The sequence below is a fragment of the Ranitomeya imitator genome, chromosome 5, assembly GCF_032444005.1.
Source record: "Ranitomeya imitator isolate aRanImi1 chromosome 5, aRanImi1.pri, whole genome shotgun sequence".
Taxonomy (NCBI): domain Eukaryota; kingdom Metazoa; phylum Chordata; class Amphibia; order Anura; family Dendrobatidae; genus Ranitomeya; species Ranitomeya imitator.
Genome location: NC_091286.1, coordinates 47,431,915 through 47,453,031, shown reverse-complemented (window position 1 = coordinate 47,453,031; position 21,117 = coordinate 47,431,915). Strand labels below are relative to the sequence as shown.

At 48.0% G+C, this 21,117-nt stretch overlaps 1 protein-coding gene across 1 annotated transcript in view; it reads right to left on the bottom strand.

Annotated features, from left to right (window-relative positions):
- TTC7A (tetratricopeptide repeat domain 7A) overlaps positions 1-21,117 on the bottom strand; it is a 405,643-nt gene that overhangs the window by 273,942 nt on the left and 110,584 nt on the right. The window lies entirely within an intron of this gene.

Genomic DNA, 21,117 nt, shown 5'->3' with positions numbered 1-21,117 from the left:
TCAAGTCACTCCCTTTAAAACGGTGATCGACCATGTAACACAAATGCAGGATCGTATTGCCGCTGTCATGCCCATTGTTAGGGACCATATGTTACAGGCCCAGGGAGCCCAGAGGCAAAGTTATGATAGAGGCGCTAAGGTCCGTACATTTGCGCCCGGCGATAGGGTGTTGGTCCTAATCCCTACGGTGGATAGTAAATTCCTGGCGAAATGGCAGGGCCCATTTGAGGTCCGAGAAAGAGTTGGTGAAGTGAACTATAAAGTGTACCAGCCGGGTAAGAGAAAACCGGAACAGATTTATCATGTGAATCTGATAAAATCCTGGAAAGACCGCTCTGCCCTAACGGCGGATCTGCCCCGTCCGGTTTGTTCACCTACTGTACCGGAGGTGCAGGTTGCCGAGACTCTCTCAGAACTACAAAAATCTGAGGTTAAGCAATTTTTGTTACAGAACCGACAGTTTTTCTCCGAAAAACCTGGCCGGACTAAGTTGGTGAAACATGAGATTGTCACAGAGCCTGGCGTCACTGTTCATGTGAAGCCCTACCGGATTCCGGAAGCCCGCCGTGAAGCCGTCTCCCGGGAAGTGATGGCAATGTTGGACTTAGGAGTCATTGAGGAGTCGCACAGCGCCTGGTCCAGTCCAATTGTGTTGATACCTAAACCGGATGGCTCCATCTGGTTTTGTAATGACTTTAGGAAACTGAATGCAGTTTCTAAATTTGATGCGTACCTTATGCCCCGGGTCGATGAGTTGATCGACTGGCTTGGTAAAGCCCGATACATTACGACCCTGGATTTAACAAAGGGGTACTGGCAGATTCCTCTGGCCGAGGCGGCCAGAGAGAAGACGGCATTTGCTACACCGGAAGGTCTGTTCCAGTATGTCTATATGCCGTTTGGACTTCACAGAGCTCCCACAACGTTCCAGAGATTGATGGATCGAGTCTTGAGGCCTCACAGACAGTACGCTTCTGCCTACCTGGATGACATCGTAATTTACAGCATGGACTGGGAAACCCATCTCCAGAAGGTACATGCGGTGATTGATGACCTGCGAGATGCAGGTTTAACGGCAAACCCCAAGAAATGCCACATCGGGCTTGAAGAAGCCCGATACTTGGGCTACGTGATTGGCCGAGGAGTGGTTAAACCCCAGATCGACAAAATACAGGCAATTCAGGGCTGGCCACAACCAGTGAACAAAAAACAAGTACAGGCTTTCCTGGGGATTGCCGGCTATTATCGCCGGTTCATACCCAATTTTGCAGCCATGGCTACTCCCTTGACGGATCTTACCAAGGGGAAGGGTTCCGTCATGGTAAAATGGACCTCAGCTGCTGAAGAAGCCTTCCACAGCCTGAAACGGGCTTTGTGCTCTCAGCCCGTACTAGTGACTCCTGATTTCAGCAGCGAGTTTGTGGTACAAACTGATGCCTCTGATACTGGTGTCGGAGCTGTACTTTCCCAGGTGAGGGACGGAGTCGAACACCCGGTCCTCTATCTCAGTCGGAAACTGAATGTACATGAGCAGAGGTATGCGGTGGTTGAAAAAGAGTGCCTAGCCATTAAATGGGCTCTCGACTCCCTCAAGTATTACCTGGCCGGTAGGAAGTTTAGGCTGGTCACAGACCATGCCCCTCTCAAGTGGATGCACCTCCACAAAGACCGTAATAGTCGGGTAACCCGGTGGTTCCTTGCCCTGCAGGCTTACTCTTTTACGGTGGAGCACCGACCTGGGGTGCAGATGGGGAACGCCGATGCCCTATCCCGAGTGCACTGTTTCAAAAGTGTTCTTGCTCGACTGGAGTGGTCTGAGCAAGGGGGGGGGATATGTAAGACTCATGCTGGTGTGGTAGTTGGAGGCAGGTATATCTCGCCCAGGTGTTTGTCCTATGTGAATTAGGCCACTCAGTATCTTCAGGGTGCTAATGGGTTAATGAGTGCAGGAATAAAAGATGACCAGCTGGGGGTTTCCAGTGTCTGCCTGGGGCACACAGATTGCCTGCCTGTGTGAGACAAAACATGAGTGAAGAGCTGTGCTCAAGATCTGTGTGATGTTAGCTGGGTGGGAGAAGCCCCCCCAGTTGTTGAGATAGCAACGTATTTGTTTAGTTAGTGCCGGACAGGCTAGGATTTATTTTTATGTTTTGTTTTGTTCATGTTGCTTTCACGTTAACCCCTTCACCCCGAAGCCTGTTTTCACCTAAGTGACAGGGCCAATTTTTACAATTCTGACCACTGTCACTTTATGAGGTAATAACTCTGAAACGCTTCAACGGATCCTGGCGATTCTGACATTGTTTTCTCGTGACATATTGTACTTCATGATAGTGGTAAAATTTATTTGATATTACCTTCGTTTCTTTGTGAAAAAAACGGAAATTTGGCGAAAATTTTGAAAATTTTGCAATTTTCAAACTTTGAATTTTTATACCCTTGCATTAGAGACTCATATCGCACAAATTAGTTAATAAATAACATTTCCCACATGTCTACTTTACATCAGCAACATTTTGGAACCAATTTTTTTTTCCTTAGGGAGTTATAAGGGTTAAAAGTTAAACAGCGATTTCTCATTTTTTCAACAACTTTTATAAAACCATTTTTTGTAGGGACCACATCATATTTGAAGTCACTTTGAGAGGCTTATAGGATTTAAAATACCCAAAAGTGACACCATTCTAAAAACTATACCCCCCGAGGTACTCAAAACCACATTCAAGAAGTTTATTAACCCTTCAGGTGCTTCACAGGAATTAACGGAATGTGGAAGGAAAAAAATAACATTTAACTTTTTTTTCCACATAATGATCTTTTAGCAACATTTTTTTTATTTTCACAAGGGTAAAAGAAGAAAATGGACCACGAAAGTTGTTGTGCAATTCCTTCTGAATACACTGATACCCCATATGTGGGAGAAAACCACTGTCTGGGCGCACGGCAGGGCTCGGAAGGGAAGGAGCGCCGTTTGACTATTTCAAACCAAAATTGACTGGAATTGAGATCGGACACCATGTCCTGTTTGGAGAGCCCCTGATGTGCCTAAACAGTGGAAAACCGCCACAAGTGACCCCATTTTGGAAACTAGACCCTTCAAGGAACTTATCTAGCTATGTGGTGAGCACATTGAACCCCCAGGTGCTTCACAGAAGTTTAGAACGTAGAGGCGTGAAAATAAAAATTCACATTTTTTCCCCAAAAATGATCTTTTAACAACAATTTTTTTATCTTCACAAGTGTAAAAGGAGAAAATGGACCACTAAAGTTGTTGACCAATTTATCCTGAATACACTGATACCCCATATGTGGGGGAAAACCACTGTTTGGGCACACGGCAGGGCTCGGAAGGGAAGGAGCACCTTTTGACTTTTACAAACCAAAATTGGCTGGAATTGAGATCGGACACCATGTCCCGTTTGGAGAGCCCCTGATGTGCCTAAACAGTGGAAAACCGCCACAAGTGACCCCATTTTGGAAACTAGACCCTTCAAGGAACTTATCTAGCTATGTGATGAGCACCGTGAACCTCCAAGTGCCTCACCAAAAATTATAATGATGAGTCGTTAAAAAAAATAGAACACATTTTTTCCACAAAAATGATCTTTAGCAAGGTTTTTTTTGTTTTCCCAAGGGTTATAGGACAAAATAGAAAGAAAAAAATGTTGTGCAATTTTTCACGAGTACGCCGATACCCCATATGTGGGGAAAAACCACTGTTTGTGCGCATGGCAGAGCTCGGAAGGGAAGGAGCACCATTTGGAATGCAGACTTAGATGGATTGGTCTGCAGGTGTCACGTTGCATTTGCAGAGCCCCTGATGTACCTAAACAGTGGAAATCCTCCACAAGTGACCCCATTTTGAAAACTGGACCTCCCAAGGAATTTATTTAGATATGTGGTGAGCACCGTAAACCTCCAAGTGCCTCACTCCACAAGTGACCCCATTTTGAAAACTGGACCTACCAAGGAATTTATTTAGATATGTGGTGAGCACCGTAAACCTCCAAGTGCCTCACTCCACAAGTGACACCATTTTGAAACTGGACCTCCCAAGGAATTTATTTAGATATGTGGTGAGCACCGTAAACCTCCAAGTGCCTCACTCCACAAGTGACACCATTTTGAAAACTGGACCTCCCAAGGAATTTATTTAGATATGTGGTGAGCACCGTAAACCTCCAAGTGCCTCACTCCACAAGTGACACCATTTTGAAAACTGGACCTCCCAAGGAATTTATTTAGATATGTGGTGAGCACCGTAAACCTCCAAGTGCCTCACTCCACAAGTGACACCATTTTGAAAACTGGACCTCCCAAGGAATTTATTTAGATATGTGGTGAGCACCGTAAACCTCCAAGTGCCTCACTCCACAAGTGACACCATTTTGAAAACTGGACCTCCCAAGGAATTTATTTAGATATGTGGTGAGCACCGTAAACCTCCAAGTGCCTCACTCCACAAGTGACACCATTTTGAAAACTGGACCTACCAAGGAATTTATTTAGATATGTGGTGAGCACCGTAAACCTCCAAGTGCCTCACTCCACAAGTGACCCCATTTTGAAAACTGGACCTACCAAGGAATTTATTTAGATATGTGGTGAGCACCGTAAACCTCCAAGTGCCTCACTCCACAAGTGACCCCATGTTGGAAACTACACAGTGTGTTGTGTCAACAGGGTATAAACTAATTTTTATTAATTTGTGGACGTGTGGTATGCTTTGAAGCAATCCTTAATGCAAAGGCCAGGTTTCTCAGGGCAGGTTTCACAATGGTAAATTGTGTCCTTTCGGATTCCCCTCTTGGAACATACTCTGCACCGTTTTTGTGATCGTCCTGTCCTCGCTGTTTGGGGAACCTGTCCTGGGAAATGTTGACCTTGGACAATACGGGCACTATCAGATTCAGAAGTACTGGGACCCTCACCTCCCTGAGTGCCAAACATTAGGGCCTTGATGACTACCTCCTGAAACTGAAGGAAGGTCCCCGTATTGCCTGCAGATCGGGACAGCACAAAAGCATTGTACAGTGCCATCTGTACAATGTGCACGGCCAATTTTTTGTACCATACGTAAGCTTTTCGCATGGCACTGTATGGTTGGAGGACCTGATCTGAGAGATCCACACCCCCCATGTACCGATTGTAATCCAGGATACAATCTGGCTTTGGGACTTGTGTTGTGGTCCCACGAACAGTGACAAGGGTGCTGTTGTCACGGTGTATGGTGGTCAGGATAAGGACATCCCTTTTGTCCTTATACTTGACCACCAGCATGTTGTCGCTGCATTTGGCTCTGCTTTCCCCTTTTCTCAGCGTTTGCCCAATTAGCGGCTTAGGGAGGCCTCGCTGATTTTTTCGCACGGTGCCACATGCAGCTGTACCTCTGGCAGAGAGGGCCTTGAAGAGTGGGATGCTGGTGTAAAAGTTGTCAATATAAAGGTGATAACCCTTATCCAGCAGTGGGTGCAGCAATTCCCACACAATTTTCCCACTCACCCCCAGGATGGGGGGGCATTCAGGGGGGTTAATCTGGGTGTCCTTACCCTCGTAGACCCTAAATCTGTGGGTGTACCCTGAGGTACTCTCGCACAGTTTGTACAGCTTTATTCCGTACCTGGACCTCTTACTGGGCAGGTACTGTCGGAATTTTAGCCTCCCTTTGAAATGAACGAGAGATTCATCAATAGCGATGTCCCTCTGGGGTGTGTACGCCTCAGCAAATTTTCTGCTGAAGTGTTCAACCACTGGACGAATTTTATATAGACGATCAAAGTTTGGATCGTCTCGGGGAGGACACTGCGCATTATCACTGAAATGCAAAAATTTTTGGATCGCTTCAAATCGTGTCCTTTTCATGGCCATGCGGAATACCGGTGTACTGTAGAGAATGTCAGTACTCCAGTATTGCCGAAGCTTTGGCTTTTTGATTAGGCCCATATGCAGCACAATTCCCCAAAATGTCATCATCTCTGCTGCATTTACGGGGGTCCATCTGGCATAAGATGACGTGGGATTTAGGGTAAAAAATTGTTGGGCATACAGGTTCGTCTGGGCCACCATAATATTTATTATTTCATCACTGAAAAAGAATTTGAAGAAGTCAATTTCAGTGAGGCCAGTCGTGTCAAACTGGATTCCTGAGCTGCTGCTGAAATCCGGAATGACGGGCTGAAAATTTTCCGGGGGTGCAATCCATACGGGATCGATTGCTGCAGGAGTTGCCTGGGTCCTACGGCGCCTTGTTAGGGGTCTTTCCTCACCAGATGAGGAGGAGGAGGAATAGAGGAATGTGGGATCTTCCTCACTGGCTGAATCCGTGTCGGACGCAAGGATGGCGTAAGCCTCCTCTGGTGAATAGCGCCTTGTTGACGAATGGGCCATTTTTTTTTCCAAAACCCTGGGTATGTGTGTGTAAGTGGTGCTTTTACACGTGTAATGTGTGGGGCTTGTGTATAGGGTACTCTTTATTAAAACCAATCAGAGAGAAAAAACAAGTAGTGAGAAAAAATGTAGAAGAAACAAGAAAAAAAGATGAAAAGAAAAATCAATGTAAAAAAATAAGTTTGTATAAAAAAAAAAAAAGTATAAATTTACCCTACGCAACTAAATATTTTTTTTACAAAAGAAAAGCGAACGCCACTAACAGTGTGACGTACGCTCCCCTAATGCACTAGAGATTATCCGGCGATAGCAGATTTTTTTTATGCACAAGACGCTACCTCCCTACCTATAAAACTCAGTACGATTTTTTTTTCTAAAAGATGATCGGTCGTCACTAACGCTGTGACGCTGGCTACACTAACACGCTACCACTAAACTACTCTGTACAATTTTTTTTTTCTCTAAAAAAAAAAAAAGACCGGTCGTCACGAACGCTGTGACACCAGCTAATCTACGTCTAAGACTACACTGTACTAACTACTATTATATTTTTGTAAAAGAAAAAAAAAAAAAATCGGACGTTGCTTAGACTGCAATGTCCGCTACACTAACTAAAAAAAAAAAGTCCTGTAGCGCAGTCTCTGATCAGCAGCGATACTGATCAAAGAGCTGCGGACACAGGAAGAGCACGAATGCTCTGCGCGGGACGCCGCGCACAGGAAAAAAAGCGCAAAAAAGTGCGCAAAAAATTGAATTGGAGGGGGGTACTTGAACAGGGATGGAGGGACGTCACCAAACACTGACGCCGGCTACGCTACCTTGTTACGTCTAAAACTACACTGTACTAACTACAATTTTTTTTTCTAAAAAAAAAAAAACAGACGTCGCTTAGACTGCAATGTCCGCTACACTAACTAAAAAAAAAAAGTCCTGTGGCGCAGTCTCTGATCAGCAGCGATACTGATCAGAGCGCTGCGGACACAGGAAGAGCACGAATGCTCTGCGCGGGACGCCGCGCACAGGAAAAAAAGCGCAAAAAAGTGCGCAAAAAATTGAATTGGAGGGGGGTACTTGAACAGGGATGGAAGGACGTCACCAAACACTGACGCCGGCTACGCTACCTTGTTACGTCTAAAACTACACTGTACTAACTACAATTTTTTTTCTAAAAAAAAAAAAAAAACGGACGTCGCTTAGACTGCAATGTCCGCTACACTAACTAACCTAAAAAAAAAAGTCCTGTGGCGCAGTCTCTGATCAGCAGCGATACTGATCAGAGCGCTGCGGACACAGGAAGAGCACGAATGCTCTGCGCGGGACGCCGCGCACAGGAAAAAAAGCGCAAAAAAAGTGTGCAAAAAATTTCAATTGGAGGGTGGGGGAGGGAGGGGGTACTGGAACAGGGATGGGGGGATGGGAAAGGGGTGGGGGAGGTGCTGCTGCTGTGATCACAGGAGTCACACAGCAGGCAGATGGCAGCAGAGAGCACACAGCACAGAGCACAAGCTGAAGCAGGAGCACAAGCTGGAGGCAGGAGATCTCAGGGAGGATCGCACTGGCCACCAATGGATTCCTTCACTAAGGTGACACAGAGGGGCTTAGACCACCGCTCTGCACGCCAAATCTGAGAGAAAGATGGCGTGCAGGGCGGTGATCGGTATTTTAAATTAACCCCTTTGGCGCTGATTGGCTAGAAGCTATTGTTCAGCCAATCAGCGCCATAGGGGTTAATCAGGTGAGGTGACGTGGCGATCACCCCACCTACTGTGACGGCTGTGATTGGTGCGACGTCACACAGCATCAATCACAGCCTGTCACATGCTTTTTTTTTTTTAAACTTTATTGTCACATCGCTGTGATTGGCTGGTCAGAATTGACCAGCCAATCACAGCGATCGCTGATGCGGGGGGCGGTGCAGGCACCCGGGGCTGCGTGCAGGGATTGTCTGCTGTCAGGAACAGCAGACACCGGAACCTGATCACCGCGCGGTGACCGGAAAATGGCGGCGCCGTACTAGTACTGCGGCTGGCACTTATGCAGTGCCGGCAGCGCAGTACTAGTACGGCGCATGGCGCGAAGGGGTTAATAAATCTGACCTGAGGTCAGCCTGCTCAGAAACCTGCTGTACGCCTCAGATTCAATGCACAAACCACGTGACCTTTGACCCCAGCAAAGGCGATCCCAGAGTGTTTTGTCACAGAGTGAACATGGGGATTCTATGGGGTGAACATGGGGATTCTATGGGATTATCATGGGGATTCTATGGGGGTGAATATGGGGATTCTTTGGGGATGAACATGGAGATTCTATGGGGTGAACATGGAGATTCTATGGGGTGAACATGGGGATTCTATGGGGGTGAACATGGGGATTCTATGGGGGTGAACATGGGGATTCTATGGGGTGAACATGGGGTTTCTATTGGTTGAACATGGGGATTCTATGGGAGTGAACATGGGGATTCTATGGGGGTGAACATGGGGATTCTATGGGAGTGAACATGGGGATTCTATGGGATTATCATGGGGATTATATGGGAGTGAACATGGGGATTCTATGGGGTGAACATGGAGATTCTATGTGGTGAACATGGAGATTCTATGGGGTGAACATGGGGATTCTATGGGAGTGAACATGGGGTTCTATGGGGTGAACATGGGGATTCTATGGGGTGAACATGGGGACTCTTTGGGGGTGAACATGGAGATTCTATGGGGTGAACATGGAGATTCTATGGGGGTGAACATGGGGATTCTATGGGGGTGAACATGGGGATTCTATGGGGTGGACATGGGGATTCTATGGGGTGGACATGGGGATTCTTTGGGGGTGAACATGGGGATTCTATGGGGGTGAACATGGAGATTCTATGTGGTGAACATGGGGATTCTATGGGGGTGAACATGGGGATTCTATGGGGTGAACATGGGGATTCTATGGGGTGGACATGGGGATTCTATGGGGTGAACATGGGGATTCTATGCGGTGAACATGGGGATTCTATGGGGGTGAACATGGGGATTCTATGGGGTGGACATGGGGATTCTTTGGAGGTGAACATGGGGATTCTTTGGAGGTGAACATGGGGATTCTATGGGGGCGAACATGGGGATTCTATGGGGGCGAACATGGGGATTCTATGGGGGCGAACATGGGGATTCTATGGGGTGAACATGGGGATTCTATGGGGTGAACATGGGGATTCTATGGGGTGAACATGGGGATTCTATGGGGTGAACACGGGGATTCTATAGGGGTGAACATGTGGATTCTATGGGGTGAACATGGGGATTCTATGGGGGTGAACATGGCGATTCTATGGGGGTGAACATGTGGATTCTATGGGGTGAACATGGGGATTCTATGGGGGTGAACATGGTGATTCTATGGGGGTGAACATAGGGATTCTATGGGAGTGAACATAGGGATTCTGTGGGGTGAACATGGGGATTCTGTGGGGTGAACATGGGGATTCTATGGGGGTGAACATGGTGATTCTATGGGGGTGAACATAGGGATTCTATGGGAGTGAACATAGGGACTCTGTGGGGTGAACATGGGGATTCTGTGGGGTGAACATGGGGATTCTATGGGGTGAACATGGGGATTCTATGGGGTGAACATGGGGATTCTATGGGGGTGACATGCAGCACATGGGGAGGCTATGGGGGTGACATGCTGCATATGAGGAGGCTATGGGGGTGAACATGGGGATTCTGTGGGGTGAACATGGGGATTCTGTGGGGTGAACATGGGGATTCTATGGGGTGAACATGGGGATTCTATGGGGGTGACATGGGGATTCTATGGGGGTGACATGCAGCACACGGGGAGGCTATGGGGGTTGTTATGATGCACACGGGGAGGCTATGAGGGTGTCATGCTGCACACGGGAAGGCTATGGGGTGTCATGCTGCACACGGGAAGGCTATGAAGGTATCATGCTGCACATGGGGAGGCTATGGAGGTGACATGCTGCACATGGTGAGGCTATGGGAAGGCTGTATACTGTCATGCAATATATGGGGAGGCTGTGTGGGGCTCAATCAGTATATGGGGAGGCTGTGGGAGCCTCATGCAGTATATGGGAGGCTGTGTGGTGCCTCATTCAGTATGTAGAGAGACTGTGGGGCTCATGCTGTATATAAGAAGGCTGTGTGGGGCTCATGCAGATTATGGGGAGGCTGTGTGGGACCTCATGCAGTATATGGGGAAACTGGGGCTCATGCACTACATGGGGAAGCTAAATGGGGCTCATGCTGTACATGAGGAGGCTGTGTGGGGCTCATGCTGTACATGAGGCGGCAGTGTGGGGCTCATGCTGTACATGGAGAGGCTTTGTGGGGCTCATACTGTACATGGGGAGGCTGTGTGGGGCTCATGCTGTACATGAGGCAGTGTGGGGCTCATTCTGTACATGGGGAGGCTGTGTGGGGCTCATGCAGTTTATGGGGAGGATGTGTGGGGGCTCATGCAGTATATGGGGAATCTGGGGCTCATGCAGTACATGGGGAGGCTACGTGGGGCTCATGCTGTACATGGGGAGGCTGTGTGGGGCTCATGCTGTACATGGAGAGGCTTTGTGGGGCTCATGCTGTTCATGGGGAGGCTGTGTGGGGCTCATGCTGTACATGGGGAGGCTGTGTGGGGCTCATGCTGTTCATGGGGAGGCTGTGTGGGGCTCATGCTGTACATGGGTAGGCTGTGTGGGGCTCATGCTGTACATGGGGAGGCTTTGTTTGGCTCATGCTGAACATGGGGAGGCTGTGTGGGGCTCATGCTGTACATGGGGAGGTTTTGTGGGGCTCATGCTGTACATGGGGAGGCTGTGTAGGGCTCATGCTGTACATGGGGAGGCTGTGTGGGGCTCATGCTGTTCATGGGGAGGCTGTGTGGGGCTCATGCTGTACATGGGGAGGCTGTGTGGGGCTCATGCTGTTCATGGGGAGGCTGTGTGGGGCTCATGCTGTACATGGGGAGGCTGTGTGGGACTCATGCAGTTTATGGGGAGGCTGTGTGGGACCTCATGCAGTATATGGGGAATCTGGGGCTCATGCAGTACATGGGGAGGCTACGTGGGGCTCATGCTGTACATGGGGAGGCTTTGTGGGTCTCATGCTGTACATGGGGAGGCTGTGTAGGGCTCATGCTGTACATGGGGAGGCTGTGTGGGGCTCATGCTGTTCATGGAGAGGCTGTGTGGGGCTCATGCTGTACATGGGGAGGCTGTGTGGGACTCATGCAGTTTATGGGGAGGCTGTGTGGGACCTCATGCAGTATATGGGGAAACTGGGGCTCATGCAGTACATGGGGAAGCTAAATGGGGCTCATGCTGTACATGAAGAGGCTGTGTGGGGCTCATGCTGTACATGAGGCAGCAGTGTGGGGCTCATGCTGTACATGGAGAGGCTTTGTGGGGCTCATGCTGTTCATGGGGAGGCTGTGTGGGGCTCATGCTGTACATGGGGAGGCTGTGTGGGGCTCATGCTGTTCATGGGGAGGCTGTGTGGGGCTCATGCTGTACATGGGTAGGCTGTGTGGGGCTCATGCTGTACATGGGGAGGCTTTGTTTGGCTCATGCTGAACATGGGGAGGCTGTGTGGGGCTCATGCTGTACATGGGGAGGTTTTGTGGGGCTCATGCTGTACATGGGGAGCCTGTGTGGGGCTCATGCTGTACATGGGGAGCATGTGTGGGGCTCATGCTGTACATGGGGAGGCTGTGTGGGGCTCAAGCTGTACATGGGGAGGCTGTGTGGGGCTCATGCTATACATGGGAAGGCTGTGTGGGGCTCATGCTGTACATGGGGAGGCTGTGTGGGGCTCAAGCTGTACATGGGGAGGCTGTGTGGGGCTCATGCTGTACATGGGGAGCATGTGTGGGGCTCATGCTGTACATGGGGAGGCTGTGTGGGGCTCATGCTGTACATGGGGAGGCTGTGTGGGGCTCATGCTGTACATGGGGAGGCTGTGTGGGGCTCAAGCTGTACATGGGGAGGCTGTGTGGGGCTCATGCTGTACATGGGGAGCATGTGTGGGGCTCATGCTGTACATGGGGAGGCTGTGTGGGGCTCATGCTGTACATGGGGAGCCTGTGTGGGGCTCATGCTGTACATGGGGAGCATGTGTGGGGCTCATGCTGTACATGGGGAGGCTGTGTGGGGCTCAAGCTGTACATGGGGAGGCTGTGTGGGGCTCATGCTATACATGGGAAGGCTGTGTGGGGCTCATGCTATACATGGGAAGGCTGTGTGGGGCTCATGCTATACATGGGAAGGCTGTGTGGGGCTCATGCTGTATATAGGGAGGCTGTGTGGGGCTTTTATACTGATAACAAGTTCAAACAGGTGCCATTACTACAGGTAATGTGTGGAGGGCAGAGGAGTCTCTTAAAGAAGAAGTTACAGTTCTGTGAGAGCCAGAAATATTAAATGTTTTTAGGTGACCAAATACCATATATACTCGAGTATAAGCCGAGATTTTCAGCCCATTTTTTTGGCCTGAAAGTCCCCCTCTCGGCTTATACTCGAGTCATACCCGGGGGTCGGCACGGGAGGGGGAGCGGGGGCAGTGTAATTATACTTACCTGCTCCCGGCACGGTCCCTGCAGTCCCGGCTTCTTCCCCGGCGCTGCAGCTTCTTCCTGTACTGAGCGGTCACATGGCACCGCTCATTACAGAAATGAATATGCGGCTCCACTTTCCATAGGGGTGGAGCCACATATTCATTACTGTATATGAGTGGTAATGCTTCCCGCTCAATACAGGAAGAAGATGCAGCGCCGGGGAAGAAGCCGTGACTGCAGGGACGCAGTGCCAGGACCAGGTAAGTATACGGGGAGGGGGAGCGCTGCGCTGCGCGATAGTCACCTGCTCCTCGGTCCGGGTGTCGCTCTGTCTTCAGCAGTGACGCTCAGGTGAGAGGGCACGGTGACGTAGTCAGTGCGCGCCCTCTGCTGAACGTCAGTGCCGAAGACGGAGCCGCACGACGAGGAGCAGGTAAAAGTGCCGGGGTCCTGAGCGAAGAGAGATGAGTATGTGATTATTTTTTTTTATGGCAGCAAAAGCAAATGGGGCAAGTAGCTGTGCGGAGCATCTTATGGGGCCATACTTGTGCAGCATTATATGGGGCAAGTGACTGTGCAGAGCTTCTTATGGGGCCATACTTGTGCAGCATTATATGGGGCAAGTGGCTGTGCAGAGCATCTTATGGGGCTATACTTGTGCAGCACTATATGGGGCAAGTGACTGTGCAGAGCATCTTATGGGGCCATAACACTTGTGCAGCACTATATGGGGCAAGTGGCTGTGCGGAGCATCTTATGGGGCCATACTTGTGCAGCATTATAAGGGGCAAGTGGCTGTGCGGAGCATCTTATGGGGCCATACTTGTGCAGCACTATATGGGGCAAGTGGCTGTGCGGAGCATCTTATGGGGCCATACTTGTGCAGCATTATAAGGGGCAAGTGGCTGTGCGGAGCATCTTATGGGGCCATACTTGTGCAGCACTATATGGGGCAAGTGGCTGTGCGGAGCATCTTATGGGGCCATACTTGTGCAGGATTATAAGGGGCAAGTGGCTGTGCGGAGCATCTTATGGGGCCATACTTGTGCAGCACTATATGGGGCAAGTGACTGTGCAGAGCATCTTATGGGGCCATAACACTTGTGCAGCACTATATGGGGCAAGTGGCTGTGCGGAGCATCTATATGGGGCCATAACACTTGTGCAGCATTATATGGGGCAAGTGGCTGTGCGGAGCATCTGTATGGGGCCATAACACTTGTGCAGCACTATATGGGGCAAGTGGCTGTGCGGAGCATCTATATGGGGCCATAACACTTGTGCAGCATTATATGGGGCAAGTGGCTGTGCGGAGCATCTGTATGGGGCCATAACACTTGTGCAACACTATATGGGGCAAGTGACTGTATGGATGATCTTATGGGGACATAACGCTTGTGCAGCACTATATAGGGCAAATATCTCTATGGAGCATCTTATGAGGCCCTTATTACCCTTTATGCAGTATTATATGGGGCATATTTTAATATGGAGCATCTAATGGGCCCCATCAAACTTTCTGGAGCATTATATGGGGCTCCTGATTCAATATGGATATTCAAAAACACTTAACCTACTGATGTCTCAATTAATTTTACTTTTATTGGTATCTATTTTTACTTTTGAAATTTACCGGTAGCTGCTGCATATTCCACCCTAGGCTTATACTCGAGTCATTAAGTTTTCCCAGTTTTTTGTGGCAAAATTAGGGGGGTCGGCTTATACTCGGGTCGGCTTATACTCGAGTATATACGGTACTTATTTTCCACCATAATTTGCAAAATAAATCTTGCAAAATCAGACAAGGTGATTTTCTGGATTTGTTTTTTCATTTTGACTCTCATAGTTGTGGTCTACCTATGATGTCAATTACAGGCCTCTCTCATCTTTTGCAAGTGGGAAAACTTTCACAATAGGTGGCTGACTAAATACTTTTTTTCCCCACTGTACATACATACAGTACACTGCTCAAAAAAATAAAGGGCACACTAAAATACCACATCCTAGATATCTCTGAATGAAATATTTCAGTTGCAAATTTTTATTCATTGCATAGTGGAATGTGTTCAGAACAATAAAACATAACAATTATCAATGTAAATCAAAATGAATATCCCATGAAGGTCTGGAGTTGGAATGATCCTCAAAATCAAAGTAGAAAATCAAATTACAGGCTGATCCAACTTCAGTGGAAATACTTCATGACAAGGGAAAGATGCTCAGTATTGTGTGTGGCCTCCACCTTCCTGTAGGACCTCCCTACTGTACAACGCCTGGGCATGCTCCTGATGAGGCGGCGGATGGTCTCCCGAGACATCTCCTCCCAGACCTGGACTAAAGGATCCGCCAAATCCTGTATATTCTGTGGTGCAATGTGACGTTGGTGGATGGAGCGAGACATGATGCCCCAGATGTGTTCAATCGAATTCAGGTCTGGGGAATGGGCGGGCCAGTCCATAGCTTCAATGCCTTCATCTTGCAGGAACTGCTGACACACTCCAGCCACATGAGGTCTGGCATTGTCCTTCATTAGGAGGAACCCAGGGCCAACTGCACCAGCATATGGTCTCACAAGGGGTCTGAGGATCTCATCTCAGTACCTATTGGTAGTCAAGCTACCTCTGGCGATTACATGGAGGGCTATGCGACCCTTCAAAGAAATGCCACCCCACACCATTACTGACCCACTGCCAAACCGGTCATGCTGAAGGATGTTGCAGGCAGCAGATCGCTCTCCACGGCATCTCCAGACTCTGTCACGTCTGTCACATGTGCTCAGTGTGAACCTGCTTTCATCTATGAAGAGCACAGGGCACCAGTGGCGAATTTGCCAATCCTGGTGTTCTGTGGCAAATGCAAAGCTTCCTGCACGGCGTTGGGCTGTGAGCAATTGATTGTCAATCAGTGTTGCTTCCTAAGTGGACAGTTTGATTTCACAGAAGTTTGATTTACTTGGAGTTATATTCTGTTGTTTAAGTGTTCCCTTTATTTTTTTGAGCAGTGTATATATATACCTTGTGCTACTCCACCTTCCGTTTAGGTCTGGAGGCATGCTTGGCCAGTCCAGCACCTTTAGGGCAGTGGTCATCTTGGGAGATGTGCTTAAAGTCGTTAACATGTTGGAATACTGTCCTGTGGCCCAGTTTCTAAAGGAAGGGGATTATGCTTTGCTTCAGTGTGACACAGTACATGTTAGCAATCATGGTTCCCTTAATGAACTGTAGCTCCTCACAGCCAGCAACACTCATGTAGCCCCCAAACCATGATGCTCCCACCACTATGCTTGACTGTAGGAAGGACACGCTTGCCTTTGTACTCCTCACTTGGTTGCTGCCATACACACTTGACACCATCTGAACTACCGGTAATTAAGTTTATCTTGGTCTCATCAGACCACAGGACATGTTTCCAGTAATCCATGTCCTTAGTCTACTTGTCCTCATCAAATTGTTGACTTGTGCATCATCTTTAGAAAAGGCTTCCTTCTGGGACGACAGCCATGAAGACCAATTTGATACAGTGGGCGGTGTATGGTCTGAGCACTGACAGGCTGACCTCACACTCCTTTAACCTCTGCAGCAATGCTGGCCGCACTCATACGTCTATTCTGACAAGACAACCTTTGGATATGACGCTGAGCCTGTGCACACAACTTCTTTGGTTGATCATGGCAAGGCCAGTTTTGAGTGGAAACTGTCTTGTTACACGCTGTATGGTCTTGGCCACCACGCTGCAGCTCAGTGTCAGGGTCTTGGCAATCTTCTTATAGCCTGGTCATCTTTATGTAGAGCAACAATTCTTTTTTTCAGATCCTCAGAGAGTTCTTTGCCATGAAGCGCCATGCTGAACTTCCAGTTACCAGTATGAGACAATTGTGTGCGAGCGAGAACACCAAATTTACGGCACCTGCTCCCTATTCACACCTGAGACGTTCTAACACTAATGAGTCACATGACACTGGGGAGGGAAAATGGCTAATTGTGCACAATTTGACTACGGTATTTTCACCTAGGCATAGGGCCCAGATGTTGTACACCAAGGGCGAGGGGACAGATGTTACACCAGGGAGAGGAAGAATGGCCGGATGTTATACACCGGGGGCCAAGGGGCGGATATTATACACCAGGGCAATGAGACTGCAGGAAAAACGTGAATTCAATTACGGAGACAAGTATCCAAATCCTTTTTTCTGTATAGTACATGTATATATGACGCATCTCTGTTATATATACACACAACATTGCCACTTCTGGCACAAATACCATCACTATTTCTAATTCCACAGAGGTCTACATTGTATTCTGGAGTGTAAAGCTTTAATTAGCAGACATTCCCATGTGGAAAAAAAGCAGCAAATAAAAATAATTTGTGTTATCTGGAAAACATCCAGTAGTGTAACCGCTCCTTAATCCAGAAAATCCTCCTCTATTTGTGCTGATTATTATGTTACATAACAAACGGTTTCACAGGGCAAGTTATTGTTGTGCAGAATTAATAGGCTTACAAATTATTGGGATATTACCGAATTCTGTAATAAAGCTCGAGTTATTCAAGAAATGGTATGAAACGGAGATTTTGAAAAGTAGGCTTCACCCCTCGGTGTAGAATGAGACGTGGGACACTACAAGACTGGATGCAACGTTGTACCCCAATATAGCTAAACAAACAATCAAATTAACAAAAAAAATCTCAAGCTGATACCTGCAAAAGCAACATGTTACCTAATGTAATATTTTACGAGTCATCCATTTCCATATTCTCTATTAGGACATATGGCGCCATAGAGGGAGTAATCTAATCAGCGACTCCTGCTATGGCAGACCCAGTGCTTCCATGTCTAGACCCATGGAGAACGCCAGTGCCTGCATTGCCCCTCATTAGGTATAACACACTGTATATGAAATCAGGGCTGGCACCAATTTTATGAGAGTCAAAAGAATCCCAAAAGCCCCCCTTTCATTTCGATTTTTCCTACTCACCATTTGATAGCTACGACTTTTTAAAAAATTTTTGTTCAACAGAGTTGTATGAGGCTTTGTTTTTTTGCGGTATGACCTGTAATTTTTAACATTACCATTTTGGCGTCCAAATGCCATTTTTAGGCTGTGTTCACATGCAGCAGTCATGCCGAGGCTTGAAACCGCAGCCGTCCACTGCTTCCCTACACAATCACTAAATCTTGTTGGGAAACCACTGTCCGATGGGCGTGGGAAGGGAACCCCCCCATTTCCAGCCTCTTAAATGCCGATGTCATACATCTGAAGGGTTAAACTATCGCGATCCTAACTAACTCCTGAGTTTGCTCCATATAGGTCTTTAATTTGCCCCACAAAAAGGGCAATCAACCATGAAAAACTGGAGAACAATCTGAATACAATAAATAATTAGCAATTAAAATTTTTACGTCTGTTAGATGCAAAGAGGGTTACTGAGTGTGACACGTCACCCCAGCGACAACGCAAGGGTATGGGAAGCATATGTGCTGATTAGTGATGAGCGAATATACTCGAGATTTCTCGGGCACGCTCGGGGGTCCTCCGAGTATTTTTTAGTACTCGGAGATTTAGTTTTTCTTGCCGCAGCTGAATGATTTATATCTGTTAGCCAGCATAAGTACATGTGGGGGTTGCCTGGTTGCTAGGGAATCCCCACATGTACTTATGCTGGCTAACAGATGTAAATCATTCAGCTGCGGCAAGAAAAACTAAATCTCCGAGCACTAAAAAATACTCGGGAGGACCCCTGAGCGTGCTTGAGAAATCTCGAGTAACGAGTATATTCGCTCATCACTAGTGCTGATAAATATATCTCCAATGTGACAATTCCACTTGCAGGAGCCTGTGCACACTGGGGAAAGTGCTGACAATCTACTCCCTGCACCATATTGTGTGAATCTTGCTAATGTCACATCCTTCACACTGACATATTGCCGCTGATATCTCTACATTACCGACCTACTACATGTGCACATGCCTCATCAGCGCTAGTACAGGAGAAATATTTCAATCCGATAACATGTGCTGGTAAGTGGCATATTACTAAATATTCTGGGTTATTAAAACATGGATATGCCATTTTTCAATTACTTCCCTTAAAAGGGGTTGGAATGTAAGGGTTAATTCTGCACAGAAGATAGAAGGTAACGATATCCAGGAATGTGAATTACTAGTTAACGCGTTTCGAAGTTCAAAAGTTCTTCATCAGGACTAACCGCACTGTGGTGTGCCCTGATGAAGAAGTATAGAACTTCGAAACGTGTTGACTTATGATTTGCGTTCCTGGATATCGCTCCCTTCTATCTCCTTACAGGCAACACAGAATTGACTCTTACTGTCACGGGTGTGTCAGGTGTGACATGCAATCATCCTGGATGCGGCTGTAGAAGGTCTTTGCGATTAGCTCAAGCAGCTTCTTGATTTTTGCATCTTTGTTCTGGAGCGATATCCTTCTCCCTCTAGGACCCAATAGTTGCCTCCACCTTCTGCTGCTAATCACACACCTGTGCTGAAGGTTTAAATACATTCAATTGCTGCACCATGATGCGGGTGTTAGCTCATACTTGCCTCAGTCTTGTTGGAAGTTCTAGCAGTTAGTTACCGTCTTTCGCTGAGGACCCTTGGAGGATTGCTGGTGTGACATCTCGGTTGTCTACTCAAGCTAAGTGTTTTCCCTCCATCCGTCTTCCCTCTCTGTCTTTAGCTTTCATGGGACTTGACTAGTTCTCATCCCGTCCCCTCCCTATGTAGGGCCTATCGCTAGGGTCAGGCAGGAATTAGGTTCCTGCTCGGCACTAGGTGCAGAACCTTTATAGGGACGTTTAGGCTATGTGCACACCTTGCGTCGGGTCCCTGCGGGTTCTCCCGCAGCGGATTTGATAAATCTGCAGGGCAAAACAACTGCGGTTCTCCCTGCAGATTTATCGCGGTTTGTTCCGCGTTTTCCGCTGCGGGTTTCCGCCTATACTATTGATGCTGCATATGCAGCAATATGCAGCATCAATAGTAATGTTAAAAATAATAAAAATTGGTTATACTCACCCTCTGATGTCCGGATCTCCTGGGCGCTGCACCCGGCGTTCCGGTTCCAAACATGCTGTGGGAGAAGGACCCTTCGTGACGTCACGGTCATGTGACCGCGACGTCACCGCAGGTCCTGGTCGCACAGCAACTCTGACCGGACGGCCGCGTGCAGCGCCCAGGAGCTCCGGACATCAGAGGGTGAGTATAACCAGATTTTTTATTTTTTAACCCCAAATATGGTTCCCAGGGCCTGGAGGAGAGTCTCCTCTCCTCCACCCCGGGTACCACCCGCACATTATCCGCTTACTTCCCGCAACGTGGGCACAGCCCCATGCGGGAAGTAAGCGGTTCAATGTATTCCTATGGGTGCAGAATCGCAGCGATTCTGCACAAAGAAGTGACATGCTGCGGGTTGTAAACCGCTGCGTTCCCGCGCGGTTTTTCCCGCAGCATGTGCACAGCGGTTTGCGGTTTCCATAGGGTTTACATGTTACTGTAAACGCTATGGAAACTGCTGCGGAGCCGCAGCATCAAAATCGCGGCGGTTCCGCGGTAAAAACCGCTAAGTGTGAATATAGCCTTAGGGCAGACAGGGTGATTTTAAATCTGCCTAGGGGTCTCCACTCCCCTCTTCCCTAGTGTTTGGGCTCCCCGTTCCCACTTCCTGTTGTTGTGCACTTACTTTTCCTTCACCCAGTGTAACACTTACATTCCAGTTACCTGTTATCCATGCCTTGGGTCTGCAGCAGCCTCAAGCCTTTTAGTGGATGTGAGTATCATTGCCATTGGTCTCCCCACTGTCACTTGAATAAAACCCTGTTTGTGCTTTATTGTTATTCCAGTCTTTCCCATTCTCTTAAAGGTGTTGTCTCACTAGCGTATTTTATAGCACATCATAAATGTCCGATAGAAGAGGATCCCAGAGATGGCACCCACACCTATCTCCAGAACCCGCACCTATCGCCATATGGGCACCATCCGGCCACCAGTAGATAGCGATGTGGCAACGCAAGAGTCAGCTCTCTCCATTCATTGCTGTAAAAGTTTGGAATACATCCGAGAGCATTTGCTCATCTGTATTTGGATCTTATATAGCAATGAATGGAGAGAGCTGGCACTTCTCTACTCACTGGTGGTCGGAAGCTAC